The sequence below is a fragment of the Rattus norvegicus genome, chromosome 2 (assembly GCF_036323735.1).
Source record: "Rattus norvegicus strain BN/NHsdMcwi chromosome 2, GRCr8, whole genome shotgun sequence".
NCBI lineage: Eukaryota > Metazoa > Chordata > Mammalia > Rodentia > Muridae > Rattus > Rattus norvegicus.
The window spans coordinates 1,200,243-1,226,365 of record NC_086020.1 but is presented as its reverse complement, the minus strand read 5'-3'; the positions used below and the strand labels follow the sequence as shown (position 1 = coordinate 1,226,365).

General features: G+C 37.9%; 1 long non-coding RNA gene and 1 pseudogene across 2 annotated transcripts in view; one reads left to right on the top strand and one right to left on the bottom strand.

Moving 5' to 3' along the window:
- Positions 1-271: 271 nt before the first annotated feature.
- Uba52-ps23 (ubiquitin A-52 residue ribosomal protein fusion product 1, pseudogene 23) lies at positions 272-9,935 on the bottom strand (annotated as a pseudogene).
- Positions 9,936-9,938: 3 nt separating this feature from the next.
- The window catches only part of LOC134485553 (uncharacterized), a 135,674-nt gene continuing 119,489 nt past the window's right edge, over positions 9,939-26,123 (top strand). For both annotated transcript variants that reach the window (XR_010063670.1, XR_010063671.1), the window contains exon 1: positions 9,939-10,681. This is a non-coding gene — a long non-coding RNA (uncharacterized LOC134485553). The remainder of the gene's footprint in view (positions 10,682-26,123) is intronic.

The window sequence follows — 26,123 nt, the reverse complement described above, 5'->3', positions numbered from 1 at the left end:
GCCACATGATTCTGGTGCATAGTGGCTTCCTTCTCTCCTCTTCATTCATTCTTTTTCTCCTTCTACCTGCCACCCCCTCCTGAGCCTCAAGTCCCACCTTTCCTATCCAGTACCCAATCATAGACTCTAACCTTTTATTGACCTATTAAAGTGGAGAGAAGGTTCACATAGCATCACCTAAGTACATGATGCTCTGCTTGTGGGGTGGGGGCAACCCCTCTTGAGGAACCAATATGAACAATAATATACAAGCAGCATCAAGCCAAGCCACTACAGTTTACTCGTAAGATCTCAGTTTTTAGTACAAAATCCTATTGGATTATTATGTTAGTTTTTTAAATGTGTATCTTACTATATTTCTTACACAGCTGTTTTCCAAATGTGGGTTTGTCTGGTGTTCTGTACCAGCATAGAGTATTCATAGTTAACAGTGTATTTTCTTGCCACCAATACATGAATCTTTGTTGGATATGCTAAAGGGTCATAATGGTCTTACACAGGAAAGCTAATTGTCAGAATTTTGTTTTGTTTTTGAGTCAGGGTTTTCTGTATAGCCCTGGCTGTCCTGGAACTCTCTTTGTAGACCAGGCTGCCTTCAGACTTACAGAGATGTGCCTACCCTCTGTCTCTGAATGCTATGGTTTAAGTCCTGTGCCCAGCTTGATATTTTTCTTTGTCATTCTCTCTCTCCCTCTCTCTCTCTCTCTCTCTCTCTCTTTTTTTCTTTTGCCCCAGTCAATGGATTATATTTGGTCACAGGGTCACAGGCCAGGTATGGCTCCAGCCTTATTTGACCTTCTTCTTTGGGGCTCAGGTTGTTGGAGTGGCTGAACTTCTTGTAGCAGTTGACTACGCTGTGTGCAGACATGAGTAGCACTTGTGGCAGATCATCTTGTCACAATTGTAATTCTGGACGAGGTGATAAAAGGATGACTCGATGATGCCACTGTGCAGACGCAGCACCAGGTGCAAGGTTGACTCTTTCTGGATGTTGTAGTTGGACAGGGTGTGGCCATCCTCCAACTGTTTGCCAGCGAATATCAGCTCTGCTGGTCGGTGGGATGCCTTACTTGTCTTGGATCATTATTGATGGTGTCACAGGGCTCAATCTCAAGAGTAATGGTCTTGCCCATTAGGGTCTTCATGAAGATCTCCACGTTGGCATCTGCTACTTGGCCACCTTGTTGAAGAGAAAGAGTGGTTTGGGGTTTTTGGGTTTTTTTGTTTGTTTGTTTTGTTTTTTCTTTTAATACTTAGATCATTTTGTTCACTTCTCGGTGTTTGTTGAGGGCTGCTATAATTTGCATTTTAAATATATTTACCTGGATCTTCAGTGCTTGCTCTGTCCTTTATGTTAAACAGGCAGGTGTACTTTGATTTGGGACTGAATAGACTTTTTTTTAATTGTTTCCAGTCTGTGTTCTTCTTTCACTGGCCTTTTATGAGTCAGTTTTTCACAGAATTGGCTGACACAATGCAGGAAAGATTCGGCCACAGCTTGAGATAGGTAGAAATGGGTGGCAGTTTTAGGACCTGTACTATCATATTTTGGAACACCAGGGGGATTATTAGAAGTACTATTATTATAATGTAGTGTTATCCTAATAGTTGGGTTATAATAATCCTTATTAACAATCTCTGGTTATTCTAAGTCAGTAATTTTCCTTATGAGAAAATATTTGCTTTCATCTCCATAAATATAATAGTAATGCGGCAGAACTATTAAGAGCTAATAATGAAATAAGAGCTAATAATGTGTATATAGACTGTTTTTTTGTGAACTACTTTTTGAAATATGTCGAATTATAACAGCAGTATTGTTGGTATCAGGAATTGCCTTGAGCAGCAACACCATTTGGTAACTGTTGACATGGCAACAGCCCTACTTTCCCAGTATTCCTTTGGTCCAAATCCCAACTCCATGTGGGAGTAGTTATGTCATATTCCAAATGAAAGGCAGACTTCTTCTGCCCTCATGCTCTCTCTTCTCTTCATTCTTTTCTCTTCTTTCTCTTGCCCCTTTCCCTTGTCTTGTTCTCCCATTAAATCTCACCAAGTGGAACTGTGTTAGTTTTGTGTGCTCTATTTGGATGGGTGTGGTGGGTATTTTATTACAACGAGATTTTAATAACAACAAGTATGATAATTTAAGAGCTTGGAAATCAGACTGACTGGAAATAAATTCCAATTTGGGCACTCACCAGCTGTTGAACTTATATTACTAATATAAAAGTTGTGGGTGATAGTAATTTTTCCCTATAGTGTTGTGAGAATTAATCTAACTCCTTGTGTTTTATTACTTATCAAGAACATTGAGTAGTAGTAGCCATTGTAATTGTTTCATTAAATAAAATTTGTAGAGTAGTGCAGAATGGAGTTTATCAAAGCTAAATAGGTGAAACTACACATAACTAAGATGTATAATAAGATTATCTTATAAAATTATAATCTTAAAGGAAGAAGGTTAGAATGTAGAATAGGAAATAATGCTATGCTATTGTTAGAAGTGATTAACATTCTATCAGAAAACTGAAGAAATGGAAATTCATCTATGAAGGTGGTGTACAGTCCATAATATATTCTACATTATGTTAACATTATTCTTAAATGTGATTTTTTAAAAATAACTAAATATGATTTTAATGAGATGAATTAGTTTGGGTTTGAATGCTCTTTTTTTCTACTTAGGCAATGTGTCAGTATTGAGGGCACCTAGACATCAGAGCTCTGGAAGGCATGTTGATGCTGTTTTCTTCTTTGTCTCCTGGGTGTACGAAGTATAACAGATCTTAAAGATCTGTATTTTTGTTTGTTTAAAAAAATTGATACATGAGCGAGAGAGAGAGAGAGAGAGAGAGAGAGAGAGAGGGAGTGTCTGTGTGTCTGTGTGTCTGTGTCTGTGTGTGTGTGTGTGTGTATCTGAAATGATAACAATATATTCTTCGGAAAGTATGTTGTTTTTTCTCAATTAAATTTATTCATTTGTTCAAATTGGCTACCCTTTATTATCACAGGTATAGGGAAATTAGAATAGTACTACTTTAGTGTATGTTGAAATGTACAGAGAAGTGTATCTTAAAGTAAGGACTTTGTTATCTCACATAGATGAGAGTTTCTGGATGTTTTCTATATCTTTTTATTGCTCATTAAGGGAAATTTTCTGCTATACTGTGTTTTTAGACTTTCTCTTCTGTTCAAATAACTCCTCCCTTAATGTAGGTAAACATACTAACTTCTGGGTTTTGGATAATTCTATATCATTGAGTTGAGTCAACTGGGCAGTCTGTTTTGCAAATGAAATTTCAGGTTTATGTGTGTACTACTTATTAGTATTAGAAGCATTTATTTAGCATTTTTCTTTAGTTCTTTCTGGACAAGATAGCTACATTTGCAGTTTCGTTTGAAAGTCAGTTTTTCTCTTATGTGAAAATACTAGAGAATTCTAGATTCCCAACAAGGCTTTATTTTTGTTCTAGATAGTTTTGACTCAGCTCTGAAAGGGATTTTTTGAATGTAAAGGAATTGATTTTAGGCCAGGGACACCTACCTTCTGGTCTAGTGTTCTTGTGTCTGGCTTATGTGGTGAGGGAGGAGAGCTTGTGTGTTATATGTCTCTTTGTTCTGAGCCCCCTGCTCTTTAAACCTATTTATACCTACTTATACCAGAATTACAAAATTCTGATTGTAGTTTTTTGTCTCATTTTCTTCTCCTACAGTCTGAACCTGGAATCCGAGTTGCCTGTTTTTCATTGTAAGAAATCAAAGGCCACAGAAAACTGACTCTGCTGCTGTTAGATTGAGTCAGTTCATCAGAGCCATGTTTGGTGGAGCAAGCTTTTAATCCTATCAGGTGAACCTCTATGAGTTCACGGCCAGCCTGGTCTACATAGAACACCTTTTCATCCTGATGCTAACCCCCAGTTGGAGTGGCATTATTACCAGAATAAACTGAAAGGAAAAGCAGGTGCACATAAGTTCTTTAAAGCAATAGTCCTCCCATGGATGGTCTCTGAATGTTGGTGTTGGTGTTGGTGCATTAGAAGTGAAAGTAGAATTGGAATAATTAACTCTTTAAAGGCTTTAAGAATGTTAGTGACTGTAGAGAGGGTATCTTGTGTATTTGTATGGATATATTACCTTTCAGTTAAAAAAAATTATGGCCTATAGGAAAGGGTAGAATAGAAGGTGGGACATCCGGGAGGCAGAAAGAATTCTGGGATAGAGCCAGGTCGGAGAGATTTGCCCTGGAAAATGTGACCAGACAGACTCGTGGTTCCTGAGCACAGGTAATAAGCCACAGGGTGGTATGTAGATTTGAGTAAGTGGGTTAGAATTTGTCAGAGAAGAGTCTAACTCTATGGCCAAGGTATTTGTTAATATATTTTGAGTCTCCGTCTTATTTCTGGGAGCATGGGGCTGAGAGGAAGAACCAGGTCCAAACTTCTACAAGTGACAACATGAATCCAAACAAAATCTAAAGCTGACGATTGACCAGTGTATAGTTTTGGTTTCTGGAACTGGAGGATGATGTTCACCTGGAACTCAATCCCAACTTAGGTTGGGAGTGAAAGCATGGTTTTTTCATATTAACTAGATGAGCGATGTGGCTTATGTCACCGTGCAGACACTGAAGTTTATGTTTTTCAGTATTTTTTAGAACTTAAAAGCAGACACCATTGTACCTAACCTCGGCTTTCAGGAGATGACACCAAGAGAACAGAACTTTCAAGGGAAGGCTACAGAGCAGGGAACCCCGACTCAAGGAAGGACACAACCACTTGTAACCAGAGTCTATCTGCCTCATTTGAGTGAGTTGGTTTCTTAGAAAAAATATTTCCATAACTGTCTTGGAAAATTAGTCTCTTTACAATCACAAGATCTTCATTTGTTTTACTACCTTGCATTACAGTTCCAAAGAAATTGGCAAGTCTTTCCCATTGTTTTCCTTGTAGAATAAATTGTAAAACCACAAATATTAAAAAAAAATCATTGTTTTAGGAACACATAAATGAGAAGAAAGACATATAGCACAGTAGAAAGGATCTAGATTTTGGTTCTATCCCAGTTACTTCTGTTTCCTGTTTTGTCAGATTTAAAAAAAAAAAAAACAATGGTTATTTTAGAAACGACCCTGTTGAGGCAAAACAGAATCTGGCCATCTGGATTTCTTTTAAGAAATTAGTCTTTCTTAGTTGTCATCATCTGCTTACACGGTGCACAGGGAAGGGTGATTGTAGACACACATTTATAATTTATATGTGTATCAGTTTTTCAAGTTTTCTAGGGTTCTTATTAGCTGTTAAATGTTTTCAGAAAATTTTGAGATTAGTGATTTGTGTCAGTAGATCTTGGGATAACTTCCTGAGCTTGTTCAGTCTTTGTTTCATTGCTTGTGGTCAGTTTCTTCAGCATACTTGTGTACCATGTTGGTTTTTCTTTCTGAATTTCCTACTTCGTATTATTAAATACATAAAAATTTAACCAAGGGACGTGTAACTGAAGGAAGTACACAGTACGTGTCCCATACTGAAAACTAAGAAACTACTGAGTGAACATCTGTCAAAATGAGGGGAAAAAACTGTTGTGCATGTTTGGTGGTGTTTCTAAGTTCCTTTGTTGCTCAGTCTGGTGGGTAGACACCAAGTCAGCTGCTTGTTTTAGTAGTCTGCATCTAGATTTTGACCTGGGTAGGTGCTTGTTCTTTGAAAATAGCAGGAAACTAATCTTTTGTCTTCTTTTTCCATCACTGGCTGGCCAAGCATGGTTTGGCAGCAGAATATTTTCTTTGCTTACTTAATTAGCTGCATCTTATTAGCCACTGGATTTTTAAAATATTTAACATCCTTTTATAATTCATATCTTTTTCATTTCTTTTGGATGGGCCACCAGAAGTCAAATATTAGAGGAAATGTTTAAGTTGCACAAAATGAAATATTCCTTTCCTTTAAAAAAGTGGTCATAATACCTTGATACTATATTCTTGTTTTAACTTTATGACATTCATTTTTGTATCTTAAGGTCTTTGACCCATTTGGAGCCTGTAAAAGTATTTGCTAGGTATAAAATGACTAGATTGTCTTTTACTAAATTTACAGCCAAACCTGTGCCTAAAACTCCTTTTCCAATGCCTTTCTTCTACTTTTTTCCAATATCACATTCTCTGAGTCATTATTAGACATTGCACAAAAATTAAACGTACTAAGAGTCATTTAAGAAGTTAGTATCTTTGACTTCTACACATTAGCTCTATAAAAATTAGGTCTAATATTGACTTGTATTGTTAGATGAAGCATCTTTCGTGTTTTTTGGAAACTGATTTCTTGTTCCTTATATTAAGAAATTAGGTCAATGTAACGAGAGCATTTGATCCATCTGTGACTTCCTTTGTGTGCTGTTTCCTGAATCATCTCTTTGATGATTCTGTTTAGAGCTATTTAATCTCTGCACATGTTTGGGGTCTTTTACAAACCCTTCCTGGATTCTGAGGATGCAGATGTTTTCTACCCTGTTAGCAACTTTACTTTTCATTCTACAGGAGCAACAATTTAAATTCTATTAGTCACAGACTGACTCTCAGTGATTACTCTTTCAAAATTTTGTGTCATGGTCTCTGATTTCTCCAACTATTCCTCCACATTCTTTCTCCATGTGCTTGTCTAGTTTGCCCTCCAGTGAGGACCGTGTATCCTTTCATTTCCACGAATCTCACATAGAGTAGCTCACTCTGCTTGTGGAGAGACCCATGCACTCTGCTGCACTGTGGAACAGGTCAGCTAACCCAGTGAAGAGGAACACTCTGGTGTTGCCTCTCAGTCCACGGCAGTGGGGGTGCATGGCCCACACTCGGCGCTCAAAGATGAACTAGAGATGTTACTCAACGGACAATTTTCTGAGGGAGCAAAGCTTAAGTTACTGGGGGGTTGGCACTCTGTATGATCAGCGAAAAACCTATGAACTCTTAACTCCTTGGGGTCAGTGAGAAAGACCAGGGAAGAGAGAAAATTCACACAAACACACACACACACACACACACACACTCACACACACACACACACACACACACACACACACACACACACACACACAGAGTTGATGGTAGAAGGAACAGTGTTCCAGCTCATCATACACAAGCCTTAACAGATACACATGGTTGATGGATGCCCTAACCCTTGTGCTTTATTCTTTGTTCCATCACTTATATATCCCAGCCAAATCTTTCAAGCATCATTAAATTGCAATTGTTTTAGTTTCTTCTACACAAAGACAGGAGTAATTATTTCATTATTTATCCTTAAAAAGTATTCTTAAAAGACTCACAGATCTGACCACTTATATAAAAATCAGTCATATCTTACTTTAAATCCTCAGAATGAGTATCTACTCAAGAGCAATTCCTAATAAATCTCATCAGGAAGCTGAGGGCAAAAATGTGCATAAGAAATAAATTGTTAGTGCCAGAGATGTTGGCCTGTGAGTGATTTGAGGCACCTTGAAGTTTTCCCATAATTCTTAGATTATGAGGAACATGCTGGCAGTGAACAGAGCAGAACTCCATAACAGCATCAAGTCCTCAGGACACATAGCTCTCAGGACACATAGTCCTTGGAGCTGTCACACTGATTACCAGGACTGTGGTAATGGGGGGGGGGTGGTGCATACTAGATCCTATCTCCATTTTAAACTTGATACTTATATGGTTTTTTTTATTTACATGAAAAATGCATGGAGCTTGTGATTTGCTTCTCAATAACTTAAGAGGTTTCTTATTTGTTTGTAGTTCTCTGTGGTGATGTGAATGTTAAGAAACTCTCAGAAGCCACTGAGTACTAACAGAGTATTGTTTATTCTTCTGCTCTTAACAAGAGGGCAAGAAACACCTGTAGCTGTTTCTTAAGCAGGAATATGTTCAGTGAATTTCTTTAGTGTTTTACAGTTTTCATGGCACACATTCCTTTGTCATATTTAGTTCAAGTATTTTGTTGTTGTTTTGTTTTAGTTTCTTGAGAATAGTATTGTCTCCTTGCTTTCTGTGTTTGTCTTTTGTATATTAAAAAGGATACTGATTCCTGTGCTTTAACTCTGTGTTTTTCAACTTTTATCAATATTTATCAGCTCTAGGAGTTTTTTTTTATGCTTTAGTTTTTATGTATAGAATCTTAAAACCTGAAAATAAACATATATTGATTTCTTCCCTTCTCATTTGTATTTGCTTCATTACTTGACTTGTTTAATTACTTGACCTAACACTGTAAGAAGTATGTTGAGAAGTGAGAAGAGTGAACATCCTTGTCTTGGTCCTGATTCCAACACAAATACTTTGAATTCTTCCCTCTTTTGGGTGACTTTTGCTGTATATTGCCTTTATCAAGTTGAGATAAACCCCCTGTATCCCTATTCTCTGCAAGACTTTCCTCACAAATGGAGGCTGTATTTTATCACAGGTCTTTTATGTATGCAATAGGGTGGTACTTGTACTTATGTGGTAGATTATGTTAATTCTCATGTATTGAAGCTTTCCTCCATCTCTGGGATGAAGTTGCCTTAAGCCTAATGGGAAATATGTTTGTGTTACTGCATTTGGTTTACACGTATTTTATTAATGCCTGTGCACCTATGGTCATCAGAGATGTTGGTGTATGACTTTCTTTTCCGGTTCTTTGGTTTCAGCATCAGGATTAGACTCCCAGTAAATGTTTTCTACCTGTTTTTGGAATATCTTACCTTTTCTGCTTTGGGAATGTGGTGGCCGCCCTTTTCATACTTTTCTTCCCCTACCTTTATATCAGCTCAAATAGGTTTCAGGAAGTAATATTGATTTATTGTCAATACAGATTACAATACTGTGCACACTCAAAAGGTATACTTCTTCGTTCTGAACCATGTATGATCTTGGTTCCATTACTATAGGCAGAAATATTTTCAGAACAAAATCTGCTTCCTAAATGTCGTAGTTTAGGGGTCACCTGCTTTGTTTTGCAACATACCCTGTTTTTGCTTTTTCTTTGTTTGTTTTGTTTTGTTTTTTGAAAAAGTGCTTTTATTTGTTGTAGCACAAAACTGTTATTTAGCCTATTAATTTAAAATTAATATTTTGTAATTACATCCTTGATTTATATGAAAACAAGTCACTATACCATTTATTTCACTTCTTAGTGTGTTTTTATTGAATTTCACCAGGTCCATTAATGAACATAAGAGGAAGGACCATGCAAAGGAGTATATCTCTTACATACTCAAAGAAGATTATGCCAAGCAGGAATACTACATATAAGAACTAAATTTCATTGGAAGAACCTGACTGAGGAAGTGAGAAGGAAAGGATGGGAAATAAGAAAACATTTGAAAATAAGGCTGTTGACAGGCTGAAGAGGAAAGAGGAGATTGAAAATTTAAATTGTGCTACCTGAAACAATGTATTTTCATGGATACAAATATATCTTTGCCTATTTAAAAAAGTACTAGTTACTATGAGGTAGGATTTATCTATGTCAGTTATGGTACAATATGCTTTAGGAATTTAATTCCTGGGGATTTAAATTGAAAGTTAGTGGTATCGTTTTTTAAAAACTCATTAAAAACAATTTAAAAAGAGATAATTTCTCACTGTAATTGTGTACTTTTCTCCATTTCCATTGCTTATATAGATACGTATTATTTCTTACCATCTTTTAAATGATGTTTAGTTACTTATAATAGTTTTTCTTTATGTGAGCATAGTTATAAACACACATGATAGTATAAAATAATACAAAGAATAGTGTACTCTACCTTACTTATCTGTTTGTAAATGCTCATTTGTGTGTGTGTGTGTGTGTGTGTGTGTGTGTGTGTGTGTGTGTGTACTTTTAATGTGAGTGAGGCATGTGCCTTGAGAGTGTGGCGGTTGCCGTGGCAACAGAACCAAGCAGGTCATTGTTACCTAAGGATGATGTCATTGCTGGATTCAGAGGCTAGCTGTAAACCACTTCTTATGATAACATACCTCCCTTTTTCTTATCATAGAGAGAAGAAAAAATGAAAAAGGGGAAGCCGATGCTAAAAGGGAAATAGGGGCTTTAGACCTCTTAAACTGCTCCCTGCTGTCTAGGAGCATTATCAGTTTTGGGATGTAGCTGACTTTCACCATCCAGGCCCACTTGATAGTTGTGTAAAAGGAACTGTTTGATTTTTGGTTAGAAAATATGGTATTTGTCTTTGAAGGAATGTCGAAACAAGATAAATGAGGCAGGGAGGAAATAGTATCTCCAGGAAAATGGGGAGAAGAGGCATTAAGAAGGCAGTATCCTATTTCCATATAGGGTTTTGAAAAACCCAGGAATTGGAGGCCTCATGCTGTTCCCTGCATTTCTGGATGTCTGATTGCAGCTGATGGAATGTATTTCTTACTGCCCCAGATTCGTTGACATAGAAACAGCATTCTTCCTGGTGAAACAGACAAAGACCACCTTCTTTAGCTGTCAGGACTTCTAGTCCCTGTCAGTTCTGAAGCACAACTGCTGCCAAAGAATCGAACTTTTTCTGGATGATGAGCATGGTTTCATACATTCACTGGAAACGGTTGCAAGCTTGGATAAGAATTTCTGGGAAGTCTTCGGCCCTGCTATTCCAGTGCCAGCACCTGTAGCTACTCCTGCAGCAACCAGGATTGGCACAACCTGCAGTGCCCTCTTATGCTGGACAGGTATGTCAAAAACTGGAATTGGTTGAGATACTTTGCCATGTATTACTCCTAGTTCAGGGAAGGAACACCAGTGTGCAAACTCTTCCTGACCAGCTGGCAGGTAGGTGATGATATATACCAGTGCCACAGAGAATTGACGTGTTTTGGACTGCAGGGCACTGCAGTAGAGATGGGGCATCAAGGATGGTGGATCTATTACAGTCTAGGGAACTGAGTTTCCCTTCAGAACATGTCCTGGATGTCATAAAACTGTCAAACCAATAAGAGGGATATAAAAAAGTATGGGGCGATGGCAGCATCGGAGTCAGGGCAGCTGATAAAAGCTGAGGTAAGGTTATTGGGCAGCATCACTAGAGAGGCTGTAACTGGCAATTGTGAATTAGTTTCAGGGGGGTACTGCGTAGCTAGCAGTCTTTAAAGTGACCAGGTTGGGTGCCATAAGGAGTTGGTACACCAAGGTAAGGGTCTGAATCAAAAGTCTAAATGACAAGTTAGTACCATTTGTGAGGGGGGATGTCAAGGACGTAAGGACCCTGGAGGAGTGTTTGATTATTTCTCCTATTTTTCCAATATCTAGAGTTTTGGAAATTGTACAAAATTTCTCTGCATGTGGACAGTACTCACTGGAGACCCTGCTTGGTTTTTACATTAGAGCTTACAAACAATTCCTGTTTTCTAACTGGGATTCCATGGGTCTGGTATATAGAAGAACAAGGTCTTGCATTGCTGACAGAAGTGATTGGTCCTTGGTCCTAACATATGTATCTGGAACGACCAATATGGGCAGCCCCCATATTTGTCTGGTCATTTTTTGCAATCATCTTTTGTCTGGTCAAAGAGGAAGCAGACAAAGAGAACATAATATGTAGAAGGAATGACAGATATAGGGATGACAGCAATCTGGATTGGCTCCCAGCATGGAGTGGTTTCCTGATCCTATTGGGAAAGTCTGTTTGTTATCAGTGGGGATTCCTTGAACCTCAAATCTCTAAATGTAAGTGATACCATGGATGGAAACGATCAGATGAGAAGCCCAGGTCTAATCCAGTGGAGTGGAGCACAGATGCTAGAGTGGAGTCTCATTCTTCTGGGATTGGGGACAAGGTGGGTGATCTCAACATCTTGTGGAGCTTAAGAGAGCAGGGTCCATGAAGGGCCCTACCATTTAGGAGAGACATCTAAGAGCTACTGATCTGGAGGGGACAGAAGAACTTGGTCTCAAATGTTGATAGGTAGTAGACAGGAGACAGCATGTGGCCTTAGTCAGTGGTGGTCAGTAAAGTTCCATAGGAGAGAAAGGTGGTGACAAAGTAATGGGGTAAGTCAATGGTCTAGGAGGGGAGTGCATTTACTTGAAAGACCAGGAATTAGTACTGACATCCATACATAAGTTTGAAAGATGAGACAAAGAGAGTTCACTTGGGGAGAGCTTGTAGCCTTAAATGAGCCAGAGGTAGGAGTTTTGCCCAATCGAAGTTCCTGTGACAGTTTGACAAGAGTGGTTTTTAGGGAGCAGTTAGTTCTTTCTACCTTACCTGAAGATTGAGGGTGGTATGGAATATGAAAATGCCAGGTGGTGTCTAGGGCCTTAGACAGAATTTGAGAAATTTGGGAAGTAAATTTGGGACCATTGTCTCACTGAAGGGAGGCTGAGACACCAAATTGAGGATGATCTCTTGGAAGAGGAGCTCAGAAACTGTCTGAACCCTTTTGTTAGTTGTGGGATATGCCTCCACCCACCCCGAGAATGTGTCAATCAAAACTAGGAGGTACTTGGCACATTTGGCATGTGGGTAAGACAAGTTGCCAGTCAGTTCCAGGAAGGGAACCTCTGGCCTGATGGGTAGAAAAAGGGGTGCTACAATACCAGAGGTTGAAGTCTGACATTTGACAGACTTTGGAAGAGGCAGTGATGGATTTTAAGAAACTTAAGTCCTTAGGAGTAGGCTTCAGGTGGGTTTTAACAAAATAAGACAATGCCTTGCTGTTAGGATGAAAGATGTGGTGAAGATAGGACAGTTTGATGAGTGTTAGGGAGTGAGAGTGGGGTTGTGGGTTGCAGTGTAAGAATGTCCTGGGGAGGGTGAGACAAGTGTAGGCCCCTAAGGGCCGCAGCTCTGACTGTCTCTTCAGCTATGTTGTTTCCCTTGGAGACAATAGAGTCATTAGCAGGTGGGATCTGCAGTGGACAAATCCAATAGCTGTGTGGAGATGGGAGGCCTTTAGCATGGCCATAATTTGGTTTGCATTAGTTACTGATCCTCCTTTAGTCACAAGTACCCCATGCTCCTTCCAATTAGGGGCATGGGTCAGGATGATATGGAAAGCATGTTTAGAATCTGTGTAGATGTTGAGGGTATGTCTCTGTGCCAGTTGAAAGGCATGGGTAAGGACTACTACTTCAGCCTGTTGATTGGTGGTATGAGCAGGAAGGGCCTGTGCCTCAGTGTCTGACACTATGGGGCAGCTGGCTCTTATGGCTCCTTCATGTAGAAAGGAGCTTCCATCTGTATACCATGTATAGATGGTCTGAGGCAAATTGCCCTCCTGTATGTGTGAAGGGTGAGGTAATAATTCCTCTAAGGTTTTAATGCAGGGGTGAAATAAGGAGTGGTTAGTATTTGGTGGAGAAAGAAGTTTGGAAAGGTGGGTGTGATTGAAAGGTTAGTGTGGAGTCTTCTATTAGTGCTACCTGAAGAGAAAGAACCTTGGAGGGAGGTAGATTCTGTAAACCTTTGAAAGGTAGGAGCTGTGACATGTTATAAGAGGAGAAGACCATTATAGGCAACCCAAATGTTAGGTTTTCTTATTCTTGAATAAGGAGTTCAGCAGCTGCTAAGGTACAAACACAAGGTGCCATCCCTGCATGGTTAGATCTAGTTTTTTTGACAGGTATGCTACAGGTACAAAGGAGGGTCCCAGTTGGTGACCGAAATTTCCAAATGTTGGTATCAGGAACTGCTTTTGCCTCCAGCAATGATGTCATCTGGTCACCTGAGCATCTGTTGTCAAGGCAACGGTCATCCATTTCCAGCATACATTTCATGTTAGAGTTACACCACATTTCACATAAAAGGCAGATCCTTTCTGCCCTCTTCCACTTGTCTCTCCTCTCTTCCTTTTTTCTCCTCTCTTTCTCTCCTACCTCTCTTCCCCCCTTGGCCTTTGTCTCTACCATTCCAATAAACCTCTCCACGTGGAGCCCTGTTTGCCTGGTGTGGTTTGTCCAGACATGAGACATAGAGCCTCTCTGTAAAAGACAATGTAAAAGGTGGTATGTATATGGCTGCTTAAAAAGACAACCAAAAGTCATCAGTGGCTGAACAAAGAGGAAAGTGAAAGGAAATGGATTCATGGGAATTCAATCAACCTGATAACATTTTACATTTTATGCCCAGGTTTCGTGCCGTAGTAGAACAGCCTATAGTATAGTTGGTGACCTCCAAAGGAGCTGGGAGTTGGGTTGAATCTTGTGAAAAGATCAAATACAGAGAACTCATTCTGAACCGTACATATCCCATAGAATGCTTTATGCTAAGAAATATAATGTCAGTGCTGGAATATTGTTATTGGTTAAAACTTAGGCTTTAATACCAAAGTACTCATTTTGGTTCAAACTGAATTTGAACACCTGCAGCGTGAAATACCGAAGAAGGCACCATCCCATATTACCCCATGTATCAGCAGGTCACATGGCACCAATGGGTCATTTGGCCCTGGTGGGCTGTTCTCATCTTGACAGACTTTCTGGCCTGTAGCTCCAGAAATCTCTTCACCCAATTAGCTATGTCACCTTAGAAAGTCACTACCATGACAAACCTCAGATTCGAGCATCCAAATTTATCGGCTGGTTGGGTGGTGGGGGTGGGAGTGGGGCTGTACCTATCTCGGGAAAACAGTTGAGAAGCTGTGTGAAGGCAAACACAACGCAAACTTAGTTTAGAATCAACAGGTAATTCAATCACTGAGTACAACTACTAACATCCTTATTAGTAAGCCATAGTAAATGAAATCCTTCAGTGGCTGATCCTGACTGATCGGAAATCTAAGTGGGAGGCTCTAGTTCATTATATCACCTACCTCAAGTTCTCCCACAATCCAACAATCCACAGGTCCCTTTTCTCATCCTCTCTTTCTCCCTCCAACCTGGAAGTCTAAGCTGGAAGTATATGTCCAGTGATTGGTGCCCTGAAACCTTTATTCATTAAGGAAAAGACCTTGCCGCAAACAGCCACCATATCAAATACTAATCCAGAAGAAATAAGCATGGGCATGGTTGATGTGGATACCACAGGTCACATGGTAAGGTGGAAAGAGAAAAGAAGATAAGTCTTGGATGCTTCTGATCAAGGTAGCCTTGACTACTCAGTGGTAGTAGCAATAGAGGCTACCCAGGACAAGGTAAGGGGTGAGAACCTACACATGAACTTTTCCTCTGACTTTCACATGTGTTTCCACACAAAAGGGTGTGCATTCACACATAAATATGTACACATCACACACATGCCACACACACACACACAAACACACACACACACACACACACAGACACACACACACACACAGATCACACACATTTATAAAGATAGATATGCAAAAAAGACACCTAACCCGTGGGTATATACCAGCCAAACTTGTATATGTAGGCATGTGTGTAAATATGTCTACTTGAATATTGTAAAATGTTTTTGAGTAATTTAGTAAATATGTAACTTATTTACATGTGTATATAGATGTCTGTCTGACACACAGATACACATAATAAATGCATAGGTTCTTTGTATATTTGGTTTTGTCATGGAGTATATTGGTTTCTCCATCTTTGTTAATTGACAGTTTTGCTGGATAGAGTAGCCTGGATTTGTGTTCTCTTAGGGTCTGTATGACATCTTCCAAGGATCTTCTGGCTTTAATAGTCTCTGGTGAGAAGTCTGGTGTAATTCTAATAGGTCTCCCTTTATATGTTACTTGATATTTTCCCTTACTGCTTTAATATTCTTTCTTTTTTTGTGCATTTGGTATTTTGACTATTATGTGATGGCACAGATTTCCTTTCTGGTCAATCTATTTGGAGTTCGGTAAACTTCTTGTATGTTTATGGGCCTGTCTTTCTTTTCTTTAGGGAAGTATCCTACTATAATTTTGTTGAAGATATTTACTGGAAATTTATGTTGGAAATCTTAGCTCTCTTCTATACCTGCTATCCTTAGGGTTGGTCTTTTCATTGTGTCTTGGATTTCCTCAATGTTTTGGGTTCGGAATTTTTTGCATTTTACATTATCTTTGATGGTTGTGTCAGTGTTTTCTGTTATCTTCTGCCGATGAGATTCTCTCCTCTACCTCTTGATTTTTGATTGAAAATACTTGTGTTTCTGACACCTGATCTCCTTCCTTCTTTTTCCATCTCCAGGGTTGTCACCCTTTGTGCTTTCTTTATTGTTTCTATTTCCATTTTTAATTCCTGGATGACTTTGTTCAATTCCTTTACCTGTTAGTTTGTGCTTTCCTGTAGTTCTTCAGGAGATTTCTGTGTTTCTTTCTTAAGGGCTTCTATTCCTTACCTGTGTTGTGCTGTATTTCTTTAAGATAGGTATTTATGTCCTACAAAGAATAATAGATTGAAAACTCAAACACATGGAGGAAAACTAACCCTAGAAAAAGCACAGAAGTAATCTTCTTGCAACAAAACCAAAGGAAGAGAAATACACAAATATAATTCCACCTCTAACAACAAAAAATAACAGGAAACAACAATCCTATTCTTTAATATCTCTTAATATCAATGGACTCACTTCTCTAATAATAAGACATGGACAAACAGAGTGGATAATTAAAATGGACTCAGCATTTGCTGCAAACAGGAAACCCGCATAAGTGACAATGACAGACATTACCTCAGTAAATTGCTGGAAAATAAATTCCCAAGCAAATGGTCCAAAGAAAAAAGCTGGAGTAGCCATTCTCATATCGAATAAAATCAACTTTCAACTAAAAGTTTTCAGAAAAGATAAGGAAGGACACTTCATATTCATCGAAGGAAAAGTCCAACAAGATGAACTCTCAGTCCTGAATATCTATGCTCCAAATGCAAGGGCACTTGCATTCATAAAAGAAACCTTACTAAAGCTCAAAGCATATATTGCATGTCACACAATAACAGTGGGAGATTTCAAAACCCCACTTTCATCAATGGACAGCTCATAGAAACAGAAATTAAACAGAGACATAGAGAAACTAACCTAAGTTATGAACCAAATGGACTTAACAGATATTAATAGAACATTTCATCCCAAAACAAAATAATATATCTTCTTACAACCTCATGGTACCTTCTCCAGAACTGACCATATAATTGATCACAAAACAGACCTCAACAGATATAAGATTGAAATAATTGCATGCATCCTATCACATTAACATGGACTAAGGCTTGTTTTCAATAACAATAGTGACAGAAAGCTCACGTATACATGGAAGCTGAATAACAATCTACTCAATGATAACTTGGTCATGGAAAAAATAAAGAAATAAATTAAAGACTTTTTTGGATTTAATGAAAATAAAGGTACAATGTACCCAAACTTATGGAACACAATGAAAGCAGTGCTAAGAGGAAAACTTACAGCTCAAAAAGAAATTGGAGAGAGAGCATACATTAGCACCTTGACAGAACACCTAAAACAACTAGAACTAAAAGAAGCAAATGCACCCAAGAAGAGTAGAAGGCAGGAAATTGGATTAAACTCAGGGCTGAAATCAAGCAAGTAGAAACAAAAAAGGAATATACAAAGAATCCACAAAAGTGGGAGCTAGTTTTTTGAGAAAATCAACAAGATAGATAATAAACCCTTAGCCTGGCTAACCAGAGGGCACAGGCTATCCAAATTAACAAATCAGAAATGAAAAGTAAGACATAACAAGAGAATCTGAGGAAATTCAGAAAATAATCAGATCCTACTACAAAAGCTTATATTCAACAATACAGGAAAATCTGTATTGAATGGATAATTTTCTAGACAGATACCAGGTACCAAAGTTAAGTCAGGATCACACAAAGCATCTAAACAGTCCCATAACTACTAAAGAAATAGAAGCGGTTCTTAAAAGTCTCCCAACCAAATAAAGCCCAGGAACAGATGTGTTTAGTGCAGAATCCTATGAGACCTTCATAGAAGATGTCATACCAATATGGTACAAACTATTCCACAAAATAGAAAAAGAAGGAACACTAGCCAATTCCTTCTATGAAACCATAATTATGCTTGTTGCTATTAAATACTGGCTGCGCCCGACCAGAAAGAGCACACCAAACCAATACCAACACGGTTCCATGTGGTGAGATTTAATAATTCCCTTATTAAATACAAGGGGAAGGGGCCAGAGAAAGAACAGAAAAGACAGTGAGGGTGGAGGCTTTTATTTGTACTATGAGGTAAAAATGCCCAGGTGGAGGTGAGACTTGAGCCAAAAGGTCTTCTGGGAATGTATGGTGTTACTGCTAAAGGCAACACTTGATACCAACAATGCTTATACCTAAACCACACAAAAAACCAAGAAAGAAAGAGAACTTCAGAGCAATTTCCCTTATGAATATCAAAGCATAAATACTCAATAAAATTCTTACAAACCAAATCCAAGCAACAATCAAAATGATAATCCATCATGATGAAGTAGATTTCATCCCAAGGATGCAGAGATGGTTCAATATATGGAAATCCATCAATGTAATTCACTAGACGGGCAAGCAGTGAAATTTACCCTGATTCCTGCCAGAGATAGGTTGAATCCCCAGGACACTTAAAGGGGACTGCCGGTGCCTTCCCAATTTCCCAGGATATCAGTTCCCCCCAAAGACCCCTTTACAGAGGTTTGAGACAGACCAGTCATGTAGGGCAATGCTGCAAGCCCCTTCACCACAGGTCATGTAGGCTCAAGACAGATCAGAGGTAGAAGCAGGATCATACCTACAAAACCAATTGCAGGCTGTTTTGCAGGCTGTCAGGATTTAGACAGGGGCTAGAGGGACCTTCAGCCAACTCCAGAGAGTAGCTCTGGCCAGGAGCCTTCAGTTGCACTGGAACAGCACAGCCTACGACTTCCCTAACCGTATACAAGAAGTTCTTATCCCAGCTTGACAACGGTTTCCAAGGAATGTATGAAACCATGCTCATCATCCAGAAAAAGTTCAATTCTTTGGCAGCAGTTGTGCTTCAGAACAGACAGGGACTAGATGTCCTGACAGCTAAAGAAGGTGGTCTTTGTCTGTTTTTCCAGGAAGAATGCTGTTTCTATGTCAACGAATCTGGGGCAGTAAGAAATACATTCCATCAGCTGCAATTAGACATCCAGAAATGCAGGGAACAGCATGAGGCCACCAATTCCTGGGTTTTTCAAAACCCTACATGGAAATAGGATATTGCCCTTCTTAATGCCTCTTCTCCCCATTTTCCTGGAGATACTATTTCCTCCCTGCCTCATTAATCTTGTTTCCACATTCCTTCAAAGACAAATTCAAAATTTTCTAACCAAAAAGTCAAACAGTTCCTTCTACACAACTATCAAGTGGGCCCGGATGGTGAAAGTCAGCTTCATCCCAAAACTGGTAATGCTCCTAGACAGCAGGAAGCAGTTTAAGAGGTCTAAAGCCCCTATTTCGCTTTTAGCATTGGCTTCCCCTTTTTCCCTTTTTTCTTCTCTCTATGATAAGAAAAAGGGAGGTATGTTATCATCAGAAGTGGTTTACAGCTAGCCTCTGAATCCAGTAATGACATCATCCTTAGATAACAAAGACCTGCTTGCTTCTGTTGCCACAGCAACCGCCACACTCTCAAGGCACATGCCTCACACATTAAAAGTACACACACACACACACACACACACACACACACACACACATATACACACACATATATATATTCACACACACACAAATTAGTATTTACACACAGATAAGTAAGATAGAGTACACTGTTCTTTGTATTATTTTATACTATCATGTGTGTTTATAACTATGCTCACATAAAGAAAAACTATTATAAGTAACAAAACATCATTTACAAGATGGTAAGAAGAAGTAATAAGTATCTATATAAACAATGGAAATGGAGATGTGCACAATTACAGTGAGAAATTAACTCTTTTTAAATTGTTTTTAATGAGTTTTTAAATAACCATACCACTAACTTTCAATTTAAGACCCCAGGAATTAAATTCCTAAAGCATATTATACCATAACTGACATGGATAAATCCTACCTCATAGTAACTAGTACTTTTTTAAATAGGCAAAGACATATTTGTATCCATGAAAATACATTGTTTCAGGTAGCACAATTTAAATTTTCATTCTCCTCCTTCCTCTCCAGCCTGTCAACAGCCTTATTTTCAAATGTTTTCCTATTTCCCATCCTTTCCTTTTCACTTCCTCAGTCAGATTCTTCCAATGAAATTTAGGTCTTACATGCAGTATTCCTGCTTAGCATAATCTTCTATGAATATGTAAGAGATATACTCCTTTCCATGGTCCTTCCTCCTATGTTCATTAATTGACCTGGTGAAACTCAATAAAAACACACTAAGAAGTGAAATAAATGGTATAGTGACTTGTTTTCATATAAATCAAGGATGTAATTACAAAATATTAATTTTAAATTAATAGGCTAAATAACAGTTTTGTGCTACAACAAATAAAAGCAGTTTTTCAAAAAACAAAACAAAACAAACAAACAAAAAGCAAAAACAGGGTATGCTGCAAAACAAAGCAGGTGAGCCCTAAACTATGACATTTAGGAAGCAGATTTCTTTCTGAAAATATTTCCGCCTATAATAATGGAACCAAGATCATACATGGTTCAGAACCAAGAAGTATACCTTTTGAGTGTGCACAGTATTGTAATCTGTATTGACAATAGGTAAATATTACTTCCTGAATCCTATTTGAGCCAATATAAAGTTAGGGAAAGAAAAGTATGAAAATAACGGCCACCACATTCTCAAAGTTGAAAAGGTAAGATATTCCAAAAACAGTTAGAAAACATTTACTGGGAGTCTAATCCTGATGCTGAAACCAAACAACCGGAAAAGAAAGTCATACACCAACATCTCTGATAACCATAGGTGCACAAGGCATTAATAAAATACGTGTAAACCAAATGCAGTAACACAAACAGATTTCTCATTAGGTTTAAGGCAAGCATAGTGAGCTCCTCTATGTGAGATTCGTGGAAATGCAAGGATACACGGTCCTCACTGGAGGGCAAACTAGACAAGCACATGGAGAAAGAATGTGGAAGAATAGTTGGAGAAATCAGAGACCAGGACACAAAATTGTGAAAGAGTAATCACTGAGACTCAGTCTGTGACTAATAGAATTTTTTAACTGTTGCTCCTGTAGAATGAAAAGTAAAGTTGCTAACAGGGTAGAAAACATCTGAATCCTCAGAATCCAGGAAGGGTTTGTAAAAGGCCCCAAACATGTGCAGAGATTAAATAGCTCTAAACGGAGTCATCAAAGAGATGATTCAGGAAACAGCACACAAAGGAAGTCACAGATGGATCAAATGCTCTGGTTACATTGACCTAATTTCTTAATACAAGGAACAAGAAATCAGTTTCCAAAAAACACAAAAGATGATTCATCTAATAATACAAGTCAATATTAGACCTAATTTTTAGAGAGCTAATGTGTAGAAGTCAAAGACACTAACTTCTAAAATGACTCTTAGTACATTTAATTTTTGTGCGATGTCTAATAATGACTTAGAGAATGTGATATTGGAAAAAAAGTAGAAGAAAGGCATTGGAAAAGGAGTTTTAGGCACAGGTTTGGCTGTAAATTTGATACAAGACAATCTAGTCCTTCTATATCTAGCAAATAATTTTACAGGCTCCAAATGGGTCAAAGACCTAAGATACAAAAATCAATGTCATAAAGTTAAAACAAGAATATTGTATCAAGGTATTATGACTACTTTTTTAAAGAAAAGGAATATTTCATTTTGTCACTTTTCAATAGCAAGTGGAACTTAAAACATTTCCTCTAATATTTGACTTCCAGTGGCCCATCCAAAAGAAATGAAGAAGATATGAATTATAAAAGGATGTTAAATATTTTAAAAATCCAGTGGCTACTAAGATGCAGCTAATTAAGTAAGCAAAGAAAATATTCTGCTGCAAAACCATGCTTGGCCAGCCAGTGATGGAAAGCAAGACAAAAGATTAGTTTCCTTCTACTTTCAAAGAACAAGCACCTACCCAGGTCAAAATCTAGATGCAGACTACTAAAACAAGCAGCTGACTTGGTGTCTACCCACCAGACTGAGCAACAAAGGAACTTAGAAACACCACCAAACATGCACAACTGTTTTTTTTTTCCCTCATTTTGACAGATGTTCACTAAGTATTTTCTTAATTTTCAGCATGGGACACATACTGTGTACTTCCTTTGGTTACACATCCCTTGCTTTCTAGAACTTAAATTTTTTCTGTTTAATAATACGAATTAGTAAATTCAGAAAGAAAAAGCAACCTAGTACACAAGTATGCTGAAGAAACTGACCAGAGACAATGAAACAAAGACTCAACAAGCTCAAGAAGTTATCCCAAGATCTACTGACACAAATCACTAATCTCAAAATTTTCTGAAAACATTTAACAGCTAATAAGAGCCCTAGAAAACTTGAAAAACTGATACACATATAAAATATAAATGTGTGTCTACAATCACCCTTCCTGGTGCACCGTGTAAGCAAATGATGGCAACCAAGAAAGACTAATTCCAGAAAAGAAATCCAGATGGCCAGTTTCTGTTTTGCCTCATCAGGGTCGTTTCTAAAATAACCGTTGTTTTTTTAAATGTGACAAAATAGGGAACAGAAGCAACTGGGATAAAACCAAAATCTAGATCCTTTCTACTGTGCTATATGTCTTTCTTCTCGTTAATGTGTTCCTAAAACTATGATTTTTTTTTTAATATTTGTGGTTTTACAATGTATTCTACAAGGAAACCAATGGGAAAGACTTGCCAATTTCTGTGGAACTGTAATGCAGGGTAGTAAAACAAATGAAGATCTTGTGATTGTAAAGAGACTAATTTTCCGAGACAGTTATGGAAATATTTCTTCTAAGAAACCAATTCACTCAGATGAGGCATTCAGACTCTGGTTACAACAGTCGTTGTGTCCTTCCTTCAGTCAGGGTTCCCTGCTCTGTAGCCTTCCCTTGAAAGTTCTGTTCTCTTGGTGTCATCTCCTGAAAGCTGAGATTAGGTACCATGGTGTCTGCTTTTAAGTTCTAAAATATATTGAAGAACATAAATATTCAGTGTCTGCACGGTGACATAAGCCACATCGTTAATAGCTCATCTAGTTAATATGAAATAAATCATGCTTTCACTCCCAACCTATGTTGGGATTGAATTCCAGGTGAACATCATCATTCTGTTCCAGAAATCAAATCTATACACTGGTCATTGCTCAGATTTAGATTTTGTTTGGATTTATGTTGTCACTTGTAGAAGTTTGGACCTGGTTCTTCTTCTCAGCCCCATGATCCCAGGAATAAGACGCAGACTCAACATATATTAACAAATACCTTGGCCATAGAGCTAGACTTTTCTCTGACAAATTCTAACCCACTTACTCAAATCTACATACCGCCATGTGGCTCATTACCTGTGCTCAGGAACCACGAGTCTGTCTGGTCACATTTTCCAGGGCAAATCTCTCCGACCTGGCTCTATCCCAGAATTCTTTCTGCCTCCCGGATGTCCCACCTTCTATTCTACCCTTTCCTATAGGCCATAATTTTTTTTAACTGAAAGGTAATATATCCATACAAATACACAAGATACCCTCTCTACAGTCACTAACATTCTTAAAGCCTTTAAAGAGTTAATTATTCCAATTCTACTTTCACTTCTAATGCACCAACACCAACACCAACATTCAGAGACCATCCATGGGAGGACTATTGCTTTAAAGAACTTATGTGCACCTGCTTTTCCTTTCAGTTTATTCTGGTAATAATGCCACTCCAACTGGGGGTTAGCATCAGGATGAAAAGGTGTTCTATGTAGACCAGGCTGGCCGTGAACTCATAGAGGTTCACCTGATAGGATTAAAAGCTTGCTCCACCAAACATGGCTCTGATGAACTGACTCAATCTAACAGCAGCAGAGTCAGTTTTCTGTGGCCTTTGATTTCTTACAATGAAAAACAGGCAACTCGGATTCCAGGTTCAGACTGTAGGAGAAGAAAATGAGACAAAAAACTACAATCAGAATTTTGTAATTCTGGTATAAATAGGTATAAATAGGTTTAAAGAGCAGGGGGCTCAGAACAAAGAGACATATAACACACAAGCTCTCCTCCCTCACCACATAAGCCAGACACAAGAACACTAGACCAGAAGGTAGGTGTCCCTGGCCTAAAATCAATTCCTTTACATTCAAAAAATCCCTTTCAGAGCTGAGTCAAAACTATCTAGAACAAAAATAAAGCCTTGTTGGGAATCTAGAATTCTCTAGTATTTTCACATAAGAGAAAAACTGACTTTCAAACGAAACTGCAAATGTAGCTATATTGTCCAGAAAGAACTAAAGAAAAATGCTAAATAAATGCTTCTAATACTAGTAAGTAGTACACACAGAAACCTGAAATTTCATTTGCAAAACAGACTGCCCAGTTGACTCAACTCAATGATACAGAATTATCCAAAACCCAGAAGTTAGTATGTTTACCTACATTAAGGGAGGAGTTATTTGAACAGAAGAGAAAGTGTGAAGACACAGTTTAGCAGAAAATTTCCCTTAATGAACAATAAAAAGATATAGAAAATATCCAGAAACTCTCATCTATGTGAGATAACAGAGTCCTCACTTTAACATACTCTTCTCTGTATATTTCAATGTACACTAAAGCAGTAGGATTCTAATTTCCCTATACCTGTGATAATAAAGGGTAGCCAATTTGAACAAATGAATAAATTTAATTGAGAAAGAACAAAATACTTTCCAAAGAATATATTGTTATCATTTCAGATACACACACACACAGACGCACACACACACACAGACACATACACACACACAACACACACTCTCTTATGTATCAGTTTTTTTAAACAAACAAGAATACAGATCTTTAAGATCTGTTATACTTCTCACACCCAGGAGAGAAAGAAGAAAACAGTATCAACATGCCTTCCAGAGCTCTGATATCTGGGTGCCCTCAATACTGACATATTGCCTAAACAGAAAAAAAGAGCTTTCAAACCCAAACTAATTCTTCTCATTAAAAACATATTTAGTCCATTTTAAAAAATCACATTTAAGAATAATGTTAACATAATATAGAATGTATTATGGAATGTATGCCACCTTAATAGATGAATTTCCATTTCTTCAGTTTTTTTTTTTTTCCGGAGCCTTGCATTTGCTAGGCAAGTACTCTACCACTGAGCTAAATCCCCAACCCCCCATTTCTTCAGTTTTCTGATAGAATGTTAAATCACTTCTAACAATAGCATAGCATTATTTCCTATTCTACATTTTAACCTTCTTCCTTTAAGATTATAATTTTATAAGATAAATCTGATTATACAATTTAGTTATGTGTAGTTATGTGTCGTTTAGCTTTGATAAATTCCATTCTCCACAACTCTACAAACTTTATTTCATGAAACAATTAAAATGGCTACTAGTACCCAATGTTCCTGATAAGTAATAAAACATGAGAGATTTACAAGGAGTTAGATTAATTCTCACAACACTATAGGGAAAAATTACTATCGCCCACAAATTTTATATTAGTAATGTAAGTTCAACAGCTGGTGAGTGCCCAAATTGGAATTTATTTCCAATCAGTCTGATTTCCAAGCTCTTAACTTATCATACTTGTTGTTATTAAAATCTCTTTGTAATAAAGTACCCACCACACACATTCAAATAGAGCACACAAAACTACCACAGTTCCACTTGGTGAGATTTAATGGGAGAACAAGAAAAGGGAAAGGGGCAAGAGAAAAAGAGAAAAGAATGAAGAGAAGAGAGAGCATGAGGGCAGAAGAAGTCTGCCTTTCATTTGGAATATGACATAACTACTCCCACGTGGAGTTGGGATTTGGACCAAAGGAATACTGGGAAAGTAGGGCTGTTGCCATGTCAACAGTTACCAAATGGTGTTGCTGCTCAAGGCAATTCCTGATACCAACAATACTGCTGTTATAATTCGACATATTTCAAAAAGTAATTCACAAAAAAAACCAAAGTCTATATACACAGGGAATTGTTCTTTCATTGTTAGCTGTTACTAGTTCTGCCGCATGACTATTATATTTATGGAGGTGAAAGTAAATATTATCTCATAAGGAAAATTACTGACTTAGAATAACCAGAGATTGTTAATAAGGATTATTATAACCCAACTATTAGGATAACACTATGT